This window comes from Lathyrus oleraceus, unplaced genomic scaffold (assembly GCF_024323335.1).
Source record: "Lathyrus oleraceus cultivar Zhongwan6 unplaced genomic scaffold, CAAS_Psat_ZW6_1.0 chrUn0749, whole genome shotgun sequence".
In the NCBI taxonomy this organism is placed as follows: Eukaryota; Viridiplantae; Streptophyta; class Magnoliopsida; order Fabales; family Fabaceae; genus Lathyrus; species Lathyrus oleraceus.
In genome coordinates this window covers 1,043-18,459 of record NW_026113140.1, presented here as the reverse complement: position 1 = coordinate 18,459, position 17,417 = coordinate 1,043, and the positions used below count along the sequence as shown (strand labels likewise).

Below are 17,417 nucleotides of genomic sequence, written 5' to 3'. Positions count from 1 at the left end.
ATTTTAATAAAAATATTGGCAACACATAGGTTTTGCTCTAATTCTACACATCTGTAAAAAATAACCTATAAAAACTACTCGAAAGTTAAAACAAATTATTTAATAATCTACTACATATGTAAATTGGAGTATTTTCTAGGTAATAAATATTAAGTTACTCTCTAACAATTTATATTTAAATTATTTTCATTAAACTTGAATAATTCAATCTATACATTAATTGTGTCTCCTAAAATATTTTGTGTTGTTCCATTGTGTTTAATAACATGAGATTGAGAACATCAGTCTAACTTATTAATGAAATAATTATATATTAATTAAAAATATATTATTTTCACTATATTTGATCAAATAATTTGAAGATATTTTATTATAATCCAAACCACTTGATAAAATAATTTGATGAGATTTTATTATAATTTAAACACCAATATTAGCTTTTAATTATTATTTTTACAAAAACAACGGATGTCATTTGAATTTCTTATTATTAACTATTGCTAAAATATAAGGTCATTAGATAACAATGTTTTTGATAAATTTAAAAAAATAAATAAATGTCATACATTAAAAAAAATTTAATTATATTTCCTCAGTCTCAATAAAAACAAAATTCCGCACTTTTTTCTTTAAAGGAATATAAATATTGTCATGTGAATTTTTTGTATGGTAGATTATTTTTATAAGTTACTCATGTTATATTTTTCATTATTTTTATAACTATAATTATAAAATCCATAACAACTATTAATTAAATAATTTGTAAATACATTAATTTAATATAAGTTTAGTGTTGAAAATTATTAAATTTTTATTCCAATTAATAAGTAGAAATTATAAAATTAAATATTTGAAATGAAATTACATTATTGATACTTCAAAAAAAATTATGTAAATTTCAGATGGAGTGTTTGTAGATAAATGTATTCAAAGAAACAACGAAATGTTTATTTTATATTCAAACTTTCCAAATTGCAACAACATTCACCCCCTAAACACGAGCCACCTTTTGGTTTGCCCAATGATGCTTTACAAAAATGGTCACACTGTTCTGGTGAAGTTGGACAAAAATTTGATGCGAAGCATAATTTTCCGTTTGCTCCTGAAACTATCATTTCAATTACATTAGAAATAATATATAAAATTGTGTTCATAAGATTGTGTTTTCTTAAACAAAAACATATTCCTTTTAGTATACTCGATAGTATCCTACCATCCAAATGCTTTAATAAAAAACATAACAATGAATATGAAGCAATAAAAATTGAGTTTTATAATTAGATTATTACCGGCAACCATGCCTGAAGCAATGCAAATGATCAAAATGGTTAAAATGAGAGTCTTGTAGGATGCCATTTTGTTTTTAATGTTGAAGTAAGCATGTTGCAAATGCCTATTTATAAGGACTTTGGGAATTAAGTTAGAACAATAGTTTCAAGAAGTGAGCCAAAGGACATAATTTAATTATGAAATACGATATTATCCCGATTTTAAAAATTCTATCTTTTAATTTATTTTTTTGCTTTTTTTAAATCGACCCAATGAATAATACATAAAATTTCCAAATATTATTTTATTTATATAACTTCTCAAATATTAAACTATTTTTGGGATAGATTTAAATTTTTATTAATACCCAATAATGATGGGGACATATTATTGTTCAGAATTAAACACCATGTCAATATACAAGTTTTATACGACATAACCTATTAAATTCCTGTGTAAAAAAGCCATTGAAATGTCAACTTTAATATGTTTTAATAACATCTCTTTTAGTAGTAAAACATTTTTTAGTCATTTATTAAATTGTCACAAATATTAAACAGTTACGAAACTCAAAATAAAAAAACATGATAATTTTATTTCTCAATATGTTTTAAGAGTCAAATTTTATTTTCCAAATTGCTTTATTTAGATCCCATAATTAATCTACAAATGCAGAGAATTTAGTCTATATAATGTTTATTACATCTTTTGACTACAATGTCTTCCCCACCAATGGTACAAATAAAAATATAATTTTTTTGTGAATAGTTATAAAAATTATTTATATTTTCTATATTATGTGGTTACAACGTCTTTCATATCCAACCGTAAAAATTAGAAACAAACTTTTTAAGTTGTCCAAAAATCTAACAAAACACTGTTGGAAGATTTAACTAATTAATTATTTTTTAACAACTAATTTTAACTTATTTTATAAAAATTTAATGATTCAATCTATAAAGGAATTGTATTTGATATTTTTTTTTATATATCATTATTGTTAATTTTAAATAGATGGAAACATATTTCAAATAGAAAATAGTCATGCTTTTTAAATAGTAATGTGTAAGATATTATCAGAACGAAAGTGATCTTCTATTTAACATATAAATATTATATATATATATATATATATAATATATATATATATATAATATATATATATATATATATAGTATTCAGAATAATAATTTTTACCTTATTTGATTAATAATTTTTCTATATTTTCTGTAACTTAAACAAAAATATTAACTTTTAAGTATTATTTTGATAAAAAATATTGGGCAACACTTAAGTTTTTCTCTGTTATATGAATATTGATAAAATAAGAGAAAAAATATACTCCAAAGTTAAAAAACCATCATTTGATATTCTTATTAATAAATATTAAAAAAATATATTAAAACTTATTTTTCTACTATTTTTCCATAAACTAATATCTTGGCCTAAACCATTGGTTTAAAATCCAATCACTTTTTATCTTAATAAAAAAACTTTTCTTAACTCATAAAGCCCATTATTGTTAAAAGTAATGTATTGTCTACTAATAAATATTCTTTTATTTATGAAAAATATTTTTAAAATTATTTTTTACAAAACCTAACGATTTCTTCTATCAATGAATTGTATTTCCTTAATTACTTCTTGTTGTGCCATTTTGGAAATTTTAACTACATGGCAATATATTTCAAATGAGAAATCTTATCTTTTATTTCAACGTTATTGTGTTTAATATTAAGAGGATAAGAACATAAGACTAACTTATAGAATAAATTAATATATATTAATTTGAAATAAATTTTGTACATTATATTTTATCAAATATATTGTTGATCAAATAAATTAGTTTCATACATATGAATATACAAATTTTATGTGACATATCCTATTAAATGCCAACTTTTATAGGTTCATCAATGTTTTAAAAATCGAACCGGTGAAATTCCTGGTTTAAGGTTCAATGAATTCAACCGGTTAAACATACAGTTGAACTGTTTATTAAATAAACTAATATTCATAGATATGTCACACATAATCATAGGTTCACAACTTAATAAAAGAAATATTTCAAAAATAAATTACAAACTTAATACGACAATGTCAATAGCATATATAATAACACAACATAGTTGCACAGTTCATTTCATCTTCATTTAAGAATAATTTGAACAAATTAAAAAGTTATAATAAAATAACTTAAGCTAATTCAAACCAAAATTAAAATAATAGAAGATAATAACTAAAATAAAGTTCAAATAAATAAGAATAGCTAAATCAAATAAGATAAAATACCAAAAATAAAGAATACAATAAACTATTTAAATTAAAAAAAATCGAGTTGAACTACGACAAACAAGTTAAAGTTGACAACAACAAACAATATTGAATTAAACGGAAATTAACGTTATGCAGGACATCGTGACTATGTTTGAAAAAGACAGCGTGATGATGATGAGTGTAGTTGAAAGAAAAACTATAACGATGTGACCAAACTTAGAAGTTTGTATGGATGTAAAAAAATGTAATTCTTTTTTGTGATTGGGGAATGCGTGTTAAGTTTTAATATTGACATATTAATTTTTAAAGTGTTTTTTAACAAAATGGTCAATTTGATGTATTTTTCTGAACCAGACGGTATAACAAAACCAACTTCGGTTATTTGGTTCGAATGGTTTTGGACGGTTCAATCTAGTTTTTGCAATTTTATTCCGGTTTTGACCCACTAGCGGTTTTAAAAGGTTGACCCAACCAGATTCATCGCTGGTTCCCGGACCAACCGATTGAACCGACCGGTTCGATCTTGTTTTTAAAACATTTGGTTCAAAAAAATTATTTTGATACATATAAACATACAAATTGTATACAACATATCCTATTAAACTCCAACTTTTATAGATTCAATTAAGATCTCTTTTATTAGTGACGATTAATAATGTCAAATATTTTCACAACTCTTGATTTTAAAATATTATAACTCTCTTTCTAGATTTCTTTTTAAAAGAAATTTAAAATTTAAAATTACTTTCTGTAGAACCCATAATTCTTCTTCAAGTGCAGATCATATAATCTGGATAATATTTTTATTTCATAAAATATCTTTCATAATCAATGTTACAGAATAAAATAAAAATATTTACAGATGGCTTTTAGGTAGTATTTTAATAAAAATATTGGCAACACATAGGTTTTGCTCTAATTCTTACACATCTGTAAAAAATAACCTATAAAAACTACTCGAAAGTTAAAACAAATTATTTAATAATCTACTACATATGTAAATTGGAGTATTTTCTAGGTAATAAATATTAAGTTACTCTCTAACAATTTATATTTAAATTATTTTCATTAAACTTGAATAATTCAATCTATACATTAATTGTGTCTCCTAAAATATTTTGTGTTGTTCCATTGTGTTTAATAACATGAGATTGAGAACATCAGTCTAACTTATTAATGAAATAATTATATTTTAAAAATATATTATTTTCACTATATTTGATCAAATAATTTGAAGATATTTTATTATAATCCAAACCACTTGATAAATAATTTGATGAGATTTTATTATAATTTAAACACCAATATTAGCTTTTAATTATTATTTTTACAAAAACAACGGATGTCATTTGAATTTCTTATTATTAACTATTGCTAAATATAAGGTCATTAGATAACAATGTTTTTGATAAATTTAAAAAAAAATAATAATGTCATACATTAAAAAAATTTAATTATATTTCCTCAGTCTCAATAAAAACAAAATTCCGCACTTTTTTCTTTAAAGGAATATAAATATATTGTCATGTGAAGTTTATGTATGGTAGATTATTTTTATAAGTTACTCATGTTATATTTTTCATTATTTTTATAACTATAATTATAAAATCCATAACAACTATTAATTAAATAATTTGTAAATACATTAATTTAATATAAGTTTAGTGTTGAAAATTATTAAATTTTTATTCCAATTAATAAGTAGAAATTATAAAATTAAATATTTGAAATGAAATTACATTATTGATACTTCAAAAAAAATTATGTAAATTTCAGATGGAGTGTTTGTAGATAAATGTATTCAAAGAAACAACGTAAATGTTTATTTTATATTCAAACTTTCCAAATTGCAACAACATTCACCCCCTAAACACGAGCCACCTTTTGGTTTGCCCAATGATGCTTTACAAAAATGGTCACACTGTTCTGGTGAAGTTGGACAAAAATTTGATGCGAAGCATAATTTTCCGTTTGCTCCTGAAACTATCATTTCAATTACATTAGAAATAATATATAAATTGTGTTCATAAGATTGTGTTTTCTTAAACAAAACATATTCCTTTTAGTATACTCGATAGTATCCTACCATCCAAATGCTTTAATAAAAACATAACAATGAATATGAAGCAATAAAAATTGAGTTTTATAATTAGATTATTACCGGCAACCATGCCTGAAGCAATGCAAATGATCAAAATGGTTAAAATGAGAGTCTTGTAGGATGCCATTTTGTTTTTTAATGTTGAAGTAAGCATGTTGCAAATGCCTATTTATAAGGACTTTGGGAATTAAGTTAGAACAATAGTTTCAAGAAGTGAGCCAAAGGACATAATTTAATTATGAAATACGATATTATCCCGATTTTAAAAATTCTATCTTTTAATTTATTTTTTTTGCTTTTTTTTAAATCGACCCAATGAATAATACATAAAATTTCCAAATATTATTTTATTTATATAACTTCTCAAATATTAAACTATTTTTGGGATAGATTTAAATTTTTATTAATACCCAATAATGATGGGGACATATTATTGTTCAGAATTAAACACCATGTCAATATACAAGTTTTATACGACATAACCTATTAAATTCCTGTGTAAAAAAGCCATTGAAATGTCAACTTTAATATGTTTTAATAACATCTCTTTAGTAGTAAAACATTTTTTAGTCATTTATTAAATTGTCACAAATATTAAACAGTTACGAAACTCAAAATAAAAAACATGATAATTTTATTTCTCAATATGTTTTAAGAGTCAATTTTATTTTCCAAATTGCTTTATTTAGATCCCATAATTAATCTACAAATGCAGAGAATTTAGTCTATATAATATGTTTATTACATCTTTTGACTACAATGTCTTCCCCAACCAATGGTACAAAAAAAATATAATTTTTTTGTGAATAGTTATAAAAATTATTATATTTTCTATATTATGTGGTTACAACGTCTTTCATATCCAACCGTAAAAATTAGAAACAAAACTTTTTAAGTTGTCCAAAAATCTAACAAAACACTGTTGGAAGATTTAACTAATTAATTATTTTTTAACAACTAATTTTAACTTATTTTATAAAAATTTAATGATTCAATCTATAAAGGAATTGTATTTGATATTTTTTTTATATATCATTATTGTTAATTTTAAATAGATGGAAACATATTTCAAATAGAAAATAGTCATGCTTTTTAATAGTAATGTGTAAGATATTATCAGAACGAAAGTGATCTTCTATTAACATATAAAATAATTAATATATAATATATATTATATATATTATATATATATATATATATATATATATATATATATAGTAATTCATAAATAATTTTACCTTATTTGATTAATATTTTTCTATATTTCTGTAACTTAAACAAAATATTAACTTTTAAGTATATTTTGATAAAAAATATTGGGCAACACTTAAGTTTTCTCTGTTATATGAATATTGATAAATAAGAGAAAAATATACTCCAAAGTTAAAAAACCATCATTTGATATTCTTATTAATAAATATTAAAAAAAAAATATATGAAACTTATTTTTCTACTATTTTTCCATAAACTAATATCTTGGCCTAAACCATTGGTTTAAAATCCAATCACTTTTTATCTTAATAAAAAAACTTTTCTTAAACTCATAAAGCCCATTATTGTTAAAAGTAATGTATTGTCTACTAATAATATTCTTTTATTTATGAAAATATTTTTAAAATTATTTTTTACAAAACCTAACGATTTCTTCTATCAATGAATTGTATTTCCTTAATTACTTCTTGTTGTGCCATTTTGGAAATTTTAACTACATGGCAATATATTTCAAATGAGAAATCTTATCTTTTATTTCACACTTCACACCATTCAATTCATTAAAGATTTTTCACAAATTTTCAACGTTATTGTGTTTAATATTAAGAGGATAAGAACATAAGACTAACTTATAGAATAAATTAATATATATTAATTTGAAATAATTTTGTACATTATATTTTATCAAATAATTTGTTGATCAAATAAATTAGTTTCATACATATGAATATACAAATTTTATGTGACATATCCTATTAAATGCCAACTTTTATAGGTTCATCAATGTTTTAAAAATCGAACCGGTGAAATTCCTGGTTTAAGGTTCAATGAATTCAACCGGTTAAACATACAGTTGAACTGTTTATTAAATAAATGACTATTCGGGTCTTTTCGGTCCGCAATAAATCCCAACCCGCCTAATATTCATAGATATGTCACACATAATCATAGGTTCACAACTTAATAAAAGAAATATTTCAAAAATAAATTACAAACTTAATACGACAATGTCAATAGCATATAATAACACAACATAGTTGCACAGTTCATTTCATCTTCATTTAAGAATAATTTGAACAAATTAAAAAGTTATAATAAAATAACTTAAGCTAATTCAAACCAAAATTAAAATAATAGAAGATAATAACTAAAATAAAGTTCAAATAACTAAGAATAGCTAAATCAAATAAGATAAAATACCAAAAATAAAGAATACAATAAACTAAATTAAATTAAAAAAATCGAGTTGAACTACGGCAAACAAGTTAAAGTTGACAACAACAAACAATATTGAATTAAACGGAAATTAACATTATGCAGGACATCGTGACTATGTTTGAAAAAGACAGCGTGATGAATGAAGTGTAGTTGAAAGAAAAACTATAACGATGTGACCAAACTTAGAAGTTTGTATGGATGTAAAAAATGTAATTCTTTTTTGTGATTGGGGAATGCGTGTTAAGTTTTAATATTGACATATTAATTTTAAAGTGTTTTTTTAACAAAATGGTCAATTTGATGTATTTTTCTGAACCAGACGGTATAACAAAACCAACTTCGGTTATTTGGTTCGAATGGTTTTGGACGTTCAATCTAGTTTTTGCAATTTTATTCCGGTTTTGACCCACTAGCGGTTTTAAAAGGTTGACCCAACCAGATTCATCGCTGGTTCCCGGACCAACCGATTGAACCGACCGGTTCGATCTTGTTTTTAAAACATTTGGTTCAAAAAATTATTTTGATACATATAAACATACAAATTGTATACAACATATCCTATTAAACTCCAACTTTTATAGATTCAATTAAGATCTCTTTTATTAGTGACGATTAATAATGTCAAATATTTTCACAACTCTTGATTTTAAAATATTATAACTCTCTTTCTAGATTTCTTTAAAAGAAATTTAAAATTTAAAATTACTTTCTGTAGAACCCATAATTCTTCTTCAAGTGCAGATCATATAATCTGGATAATATTTTTATTCATAAAATATCTTTCATAATCAATGTTACAGAATAAAATAAAATATTTACAGATGGCTTTTAGGTAGTATTTTAATAAAAATATTGGCAACACATAGGTTTTGCTCTAATTCTTACACATCTGTAAAAATAACCTATAAAACTACTCGAAAGTTAAAACAAATTATTTAATAATCTACTACATATGTAAATTGGAGTATTTTCTAGGTAATAAATATTAAGTTACTCTCTAACAATTTATATTTAAATTATTTTCATTAAACTTGAATAATTCAATCTATACATTAATTGTGTCTCCTAAAATATTTTGTGTTGTTCCATTGTGTTTTAATAACATGAGATTGAGAACATCAGTCTAACTTATTAATGAAATAATTATATAAATTAAAAATATATTATTTTCACTATATTTGATCAAATAATTTGAAGATATTTTATTATAATCCAAACCACTTGATAAAATAATTTGATGAGATTTTATTATAATTTAAACACCAATATTAGCTTTTAATTATTATTTTTACAAAACAACGGATGTCATTTGAATTTCTTATTATTAACTATTGCTAAAATAAGGTCATTAGATAACAATAGTTTTTGATAAATTTAAAAAAATAATAATAAATGTCATACATTAAAAAAAATTTAATTATATTTCCTCACTCTAAAAACAAAATTCCGCACTTTTTTCTTTAAAGGAATATAAATATTTTGTCATGTGAAGTTTATGTATGGTAGATTATTTTTATAAGTTACTCATGTTATATTTTTCATTATTTTTATAACTATAATTATAAAATCCATAACAACTATTAATTAAATAATTTGTAAATACATTAATTTAATATAAGTTTAGTGTTGAAAATTATTAAATTTTTATTCCAATTAATAAGTAGAAATTATAAAATTAATATTTTGAAATGAAATTACATTATTGATACTTCAAAAAAATTATGTAAATTTCAGATGGAGTGTTTGTAGATAAATGTATTCAAAGAAACAACGTAAATGTTTATTTTATATTCAAACTTTCCAAATTGCAACAACATTCACCCCTAAACACGAGCCACCTTTTGGTTTGCCCAATGATGCTTTACAAAAATGGTCACACTGTTCTGGTGAGTTGGACAAAAATTTGATGCGAAGCATAATTTTCCGTTTGCTCCTGAAACTATCATTTCAATTACATTAGAAATAATATATAAAATTGTGTTCATAAGATTGTGTTTTCTTAAACAAAAACATATTCCTTTTAGTATACTCGATAGTATCCTACCATCCAAATGCTTTAATAAAAACATAACAATGAATATGAAGCAATAAAAATTGAGTTTTATAATTAGATTATTACCGGCAACCATGCCTGAAGCAATGCAAATGATCAAAATGGTTTTAAAATGAGAGTCTTGTAGGATGCCATTTTGTTTTTTGTTGAAGTAAGCATGTTGCAAATGCCTACATCTCACCCACACAACCACGCCCCCCGCACAACCCCCACCCCCCCTGCGCATAGGAGAAGCGCATCTGATTCCGTGCGTTCGCGCCCTGTGCCTGAGGGCGCCGGACCGGGGCTACGACAGGGACTGGCGGGCGTAATAGCTCCACGGTCGATATTGGCAGTAAACCATACCGCTTTATAAGGACTTTGGGAATTAAGTTAGAACAATAGTTTCAAGAAGTGAGCCAAAGGACATAATTTAATTATGAAATACGATATTATCCCGATTTTAAAAATTCTATCTTTTAATTTATTTTTTTGTTTTTTTAAATCGACCCAATGAATAATACATAAAATTTCCAAATATTATTTTATTTATATAACTTCTCAAATATTAAACTATTTTTGGGATAGATTTAAATTTTTATTAATACCCAATAATGATGGGGACATATTATTGTTCAGAATTAAACACCATGTCAATATACAAGTTTTATACGACATAACCTATTAAATTCCTGTGTAAAAAAGCCATTGAAATGTCAACTTTAATATGTTTTAATAACATCTCTTTTAGTAGTAAAACATTTTTTAGTCATTTATTAAATTGTCACAAATATTAAACAGTTACGAAACTCAAAATAAAAAAAACATGTAAAGTATTTCTCAATATGTTTTAAGAGTCAAATTTTATTTTCCAAATTGCTTTAGTTAGATCCCATAATTAATCTACAAATGCAGAGAATTTAGTCTATATAATGTTTATTACATCTTTTGACTACAATGTCTTCCCCAACCAATGGTACAAATAAAAATATAATTTTTTTTGTGAATAGTTATAAAAAATTATTTATATTTTCTATATTATGTGGTTACAACGTCTTTCATATCCAACCGTAAAAATTAGAAACAAAACTTTTTAAGTTGTCCAAAAATCTAACAAAACACTGTTGGAAGATTTAACTAATTAATTATTTTTTAACAACTAATTTTAACTTATTTTATAAAAATTTAATGATTCAATCTATAAAGGAATTGTATTTGATATTTTTTTATATATCATTATTGTTAATTTTAAATAGATGGAAACATTTTCAAATAGAAAATAGTCATGCTTTTTAAATAGTAATGTGTAAGATATTATCAGAACGAAAGTGATCTTCTATTTACATATAAAATATATATATATAATATATTATATATATTATATATAATATATATATATATATATATATATATTATATATATATAGTATTCAGAATAAATAATTTTACCTTATTTGATTAATAATTTTTCTATATTTTCTGTAACTTAAACAAAAATATTAACTTTTAAGTATTATTTTGATAAAAAAATATTGGGCAACACTTAAGTTTTTCTCTGTTATATGAATATTGATAAAAAGAGAAAAAATATACTCCAAAGTTAAAAAACCATCATTTGATATTCTTATTAATAAATATTAAAAAAAAAATATATAAAACTTATTTTTCTACTATTTTTCCATAACTAATATCTTGGCCTAAACCATTGGTTTAAAATCCAATCACTTTTTATCTTAATAAAAAAACTTTCTTAAACTCATAAAGCCCATTATTGTTAAAAGTAATGTATTGTCTACTAATAAATATTCTTTTATTTATGAAAAATTTTTTAAATTATTTTTTACAAAACCTAACGATTTCTTCTATCAATGAATTGTATTTCCTTAATTACTTCTTGTTGTGCCATTTTGGAAATTTTAACTACATGGCAATATATTTCAAATGAGAAATCTTATCTTTTATTTCAACGTTATTGTGTTTAATATTAAGAGGATAAGAACATAAGACTAACTTATAGAATAAATTAATATATATTAATTTGAAATAAATTTTGTACATTATATTTTATCAAATAATTTGTTGATCAAATAAATTAGTTTCATACATATGAATATACAAATTTTATGTGACATATCCTATTAAATGCCAACTTTTATAGGTTCATCAATGTTTTAAAAATCGAACCGGTGAAATTCCTGGTTTAAGGTTCAATGAATTCAACCGGTTAAACATACAGTTGAACTGTTTATTAAATAAACTAATATTCATAGATATGTCACACATAATCATAGGTTCACAACTTAATAAAAGAAATATTTCAAAAATAAATTACAAACTTAATACGACAATGTCAATAGCATATATAATAACACAACATAGTTGCACAGTTCATTTCATCTTCATTTAAGAATAATTTGAACAAATTAAAAAGTTATAATAAAATAACTTAAGCTAATTCAAACCAAAATTAAAATAATAGAAGATAATAACTAAAATAAAGTTCAAATAACTAAGAATAGCTAAATCAAATAAGATAAAATACCAAAAATAAAGAATACAATAAACTAAATTAAATTAAAAAAATCGAGTTGAACTACGACAAACAAGTTAAAGTTGACAACAACAAACAATATTGAATTAAACGGAAATTAACATTATGCAGGACATCGTGACTATGTTTGAAAAAGACAGCGTGATGATGATGAGTGTAGTTGAAAGAAAAACTATAACGATGTGACCAAACTTAGAAGTTTGTATGGATGTAAAAAATGTAATTCTTTTTTGTGATTGGGGAATGCGTGTTAAGTTTTAATATTGACATATTAATTTTTAAAGTGTTTTTTAACAAAATGGTCAATTTGATGTATTTTTCTGAACCAGACGGTATAACAAAACCAACTTCGGTTATTTGGTTCGAATGGTTTTGGACGGTTCAATCTAGTTTTTGCAATTTTATTCCGGTTTTGACCCACTAGCGGTTTTAAAAGGTTGACCCAACCAGATTCATCGCTGGTTCCCGACCAACCGATTGAACCGACCGGTTCGATCTTGTTTTTAAACATTTGGTTCAAAAAATTATTTTGATACATATAAACATACAAATTGTATACAACATATCCTATTAAACTCCAACTTTTATAGATTCAATTAAGATCTCTTTTATTAGTGACGATTAATAATGTCAAATATTTTCACAACTCTTGATTTTAAAATATTATAACTCTCTTTCTAGATTTCTTTTTAAAAGAAATTTAAAATTTAAAATTACTTTCTGTAGAACCCATAATTCTTCTTCAAGTGCAGATCATATAATCTGGATAATATTTTTATTTCATAAAATATCTTTCATAATCAATGTTACAGAATAAAATAAAAATATTTACAGATGGCTTTTAGGTAGTATTTAATAAAAAATTGGCAACACATAGGTTTTGCTCTAATTCTTACACATCTGTAAAAAATAACCTATAAAAACTACTCGAAAGTTAAAACAAATTATTTAATAATCTACTACATATGTAAATTGGAGTATTTTCTAGGTAATAAATATTAAGTTACTCTCTAACAATTTATATTTAAATTATTTTCATTAAACTTGAATAATTCAATCTATACATTAATTGTGTCTCCTAAAATATTTTGTGTTGTTCCATTGTGTTTAATAACATGAGATTGAGAACATCAGTCTAACTTATTAATGAAATAATTATATATTAATTAAAAATATATTATTTTCACTATATTTGATCAAATAATTTGAAGATATTTTATTATAATCCAAACCACTTGATAAATAATTTGATGAGATTTTATTATAATTTAAACACCAATATTAGCTTTTAATTATTATTTTTACAAAAACAACGGATGTCATTTGAATTTCTTATTATTAACTATTGCTAAAATATAAGGTCATTAGATAACAATGTTTTTGATAAATTTAAAAAAATAATAATAAATGTCATACATTAAAAAAAATTTAATTATATTTCCTCAGTCTCAATAAAAACAAATTCCGCACTTTTTTCTTTAAAGGAATAAAATATTTGTCATGTGAAGTTTATGTATGGTAGATTATTTTTATAAGTTACTCATGTTATATTTTTCATTATTTTTATAACTATAATTATAAATCCATAACAACTATTAATTAAATAATTTGTAAATACATTAATTTAATATAAGTTTAGTGTTGAAAATTATTAAATTTTTATTCCAATTAATAAGTAGAAATTATAAAATTAAATATTTGAAATGAAATTACATTATTGATACTTCAAAAAAATTATGTAAATTTCAGATGGAGTGTTTGTAGATAAATGTATTCAAAGAAACAACGTAAATGTTTATTTTATATTCAAACTTTCCAAATTGCAACAACATTCACCCCCTAAACACGAGCCACCTTTTGGTTTGCCCAATGATGCTTTACAAAAATGGTCACACTGTTCTGGTGAAGTTGGACAAAAATTTGATGCGAAGCATAATATTTTCTTTTTTTTCTAATTTTCTTTTTTTTTTCCGTTTGCTCCTGAAACTATCATTTCAATTACATTAGAAATAATATATAAAATTGTGTTCATAAGATTGTGTTTTCTTAAACAAAAACATATTCCTTTTAGTATACTCGATAGTATCCTACCATCCAAATGCTTTAATAAAAAACATAACAATGAATATGAAGCAATAAAAATTGAGTTTTATAATTAGATTATTACCGGCAACCATGCCTGAAGCAATGCAAATGATCAAAATGGTTAAAATGAGAGTCTTGTAGGATGCCATTTTGTTTTTTAATGTTGAAGTAAGCATGTTGCAAATGCCTATTTATAAGGACTTTGGGAATTAAGTTAGAACAATAGTTTCAAGAAGTGAGCCAAAGGACATAATTTAATTATGAAATACGATATTATCCCGATTTTAAAATTCTATCTTTTAATTTATTTTTTGCTTTTTTTAAATCGACCCAATGAATAATACATAAAATTTCCAAATATTATTTTATTTATATAACTTCTCAAATATTAAACTATTTTTGGGATAGATTTAAATTTTTATTAATACCCAATAATGATGGGGACATATTATTGTTCAGAATTAAACACCATGTCAATATACAAGTTTTATACGACATAACCTATTAAATTCCTGTGTAAAAAGCCATTGAAATGTCAACTTTAATATGTTTTAATAACATCTCTTTTAGTAGTAAAACATTTTTTAGTCATTTATTAAATTGTCACAAATATTAAACAGTTACGAAACTCAAAATAAAAAAACATGATAATTTTATTTCTCAATATGTTTTAAGAGTCAAATTTTATTTTCCAAATTGCTTTATTTAGATCCCATAATTAATCTACAATTCAGAGAATTTAGTCTATATAATATGTTTATTACATCTTTTGACTACAATGTCTTCCCCAACCAATGGTACAAATAAAATATAATTTTTTTGTGAATAGTTATAAAAATTATTTATATTTTCTATATTATGTGGTTACAACGTCTTTCATATCCAACCGTAAAAATTAGAAACAAAACTTTTTAAGTTGTCCAAAAATCTAACAAACACTGTTGGAAGATTTAACTAATTAATTATTTTTTAACAACTAATTTAACTTATTTTATAAAATTTAATGATTCAATCTATAAAGGAATTGTATTTGATATTTTTTTTATATATCATTATTGTTAATTTTAAATAGATGGAAACATATTTCAAATAGAAATAGTCATGCTTTTTAAATAGTAATGTGTAAGATATTATCAGAACGAAAGTGATCTTCTATTTAACATATAAAATATATATATATATATATATATATATATATATATATATACTTAATATATATATATATGTAATTCAAATAAATAATTTTTACCTTATTTGATTAATAATTTTTCTATATTTTCTGTAACTTAAACAAAAATATTAACTTTTAAGTATTATTTTGATAAAAAAATATTGGGCAACACTTAAGTTTTTCTCTGTTATATGAATATTGATAAAATAAGAGAAAAAATATACTCCAAAGTTAAAAAACCATCATTTGATATTCTTATTAATAAATATTAAAAAAAATATATGAAAACTTTTTTTTCTACTATTTTTCCATAAACTAATATCTTGGCCTAAACCATTGGTTTAAAATCCAATCACTTTTTATCTTAATAAAAAACTTTTCTTAAACTCATAAAGCCCATTATTGTTAAAAGTAATGTATTGTCTACTAATAAATATTCTTTTATTTATGAAAAATTTTTTAAAATTATTTTTTACAAACCTAACGATTTCTTCTATCAATGAATTGTATTTCCTTAATTACTTCTTGTTGTGCCATTTTGGAAATTTTAACTACATGGCAATATATTTCAAATGAGAAATCTTATCTTTTATTTCAACGTTATTGTGTTTAATATTAAGAGGATAAGAACATAAGACTAACTTATAGAATAAATTAATATATATTAATTTGAAATAAATTTTGTACATTATATTTTATCAAATAATTTGTTGATCAAATAAATTAGTTTCATACATATGAATATACAAATTTTATGTGACATATCCTATTAAATGCCAACTTTTATAGGTTCATCAATGTTTTAAAAATCGAACCGGTGAAATTCCTGTTTAAGGTTCAATGAATTCAACCGGTTAAACATACAGTTGAACTGTTTATTAAATAAACTAATATTCATAGATATGTCACACATAATCATAGGTTCACAACTTAATAAAAGAAATATTTCAAAAATAAATTACAAACTTAATACGACAATGTCAATAGCATATATAATAACACAACATAGTTGCACAGTTCATTTCATCTTCATTTAAGAATAATTTGAACAAATTAAAAAGTTATAATAAAATAACTTAAGCTAATTCAAACCAAAATTAAAATAATAGAAGATAATAACTAAAATAAAGTTCAAATAACTAAGAATAGCTAAATCAAATAAGATAAAATACCAAAAATAAAGAATACAATAAACTAAATTAAATTAAAAAAAATCGAGTTGAACTACGGCAAACAAGTTAAAGTTGACAACAACAAACAATATTGAATTAAACGGAAATTAACATTATGCAGGACATCGTGACTATGTTTGAAAAAGACAGCGTGATGATGATGAAGTGTAGTTGAAAGAAAAACTATAACGATGTGACCAACTTAGAAGTTTGTATGGATGTAAAAAATGTAATTCTTTTTTGTGATTGGGGAATGCGTGTTAAGTTTTAATATTGACATATTAATTTTAAAGTGTTTTTTAACAAAATGGTCAATTTGATGTATTTTTC

At 22.8% G+C, this 17,417-nt stretch overlaps 1 long non-coding RNA gene across 2 annotated transcripts; it reads right to left on the bottom strand.

Moving 5' to 3' along the window:
- Positions 1 to 5,344: 5,344 nt before the first annotated feature.
- On the bottom strand, positions 5,345 to 14,903 carry LOC127114941 (uncharacterized). 2 transcript variants are annotated; one of them, XR_007800627.1, is made up of 2 exons: positions 14,827 to 14,903; positions 5,345 to 5,529 (listed from the first exon to the last, which is right to left on the bottom strand). It is a non-coding gene; the product is annotated as an uncharacterized LOC127114941 (long non-coding RNA). The 2 variants fall into 2 exon arrangements; XR_007800626.1 differs by lacking the exon at positions 14,827 to 14,903 and adding an exon at positions 5,708 to 5,792.
- Positions 14,904 to 17,417: the final 2,514 nt, after the last annotated feature.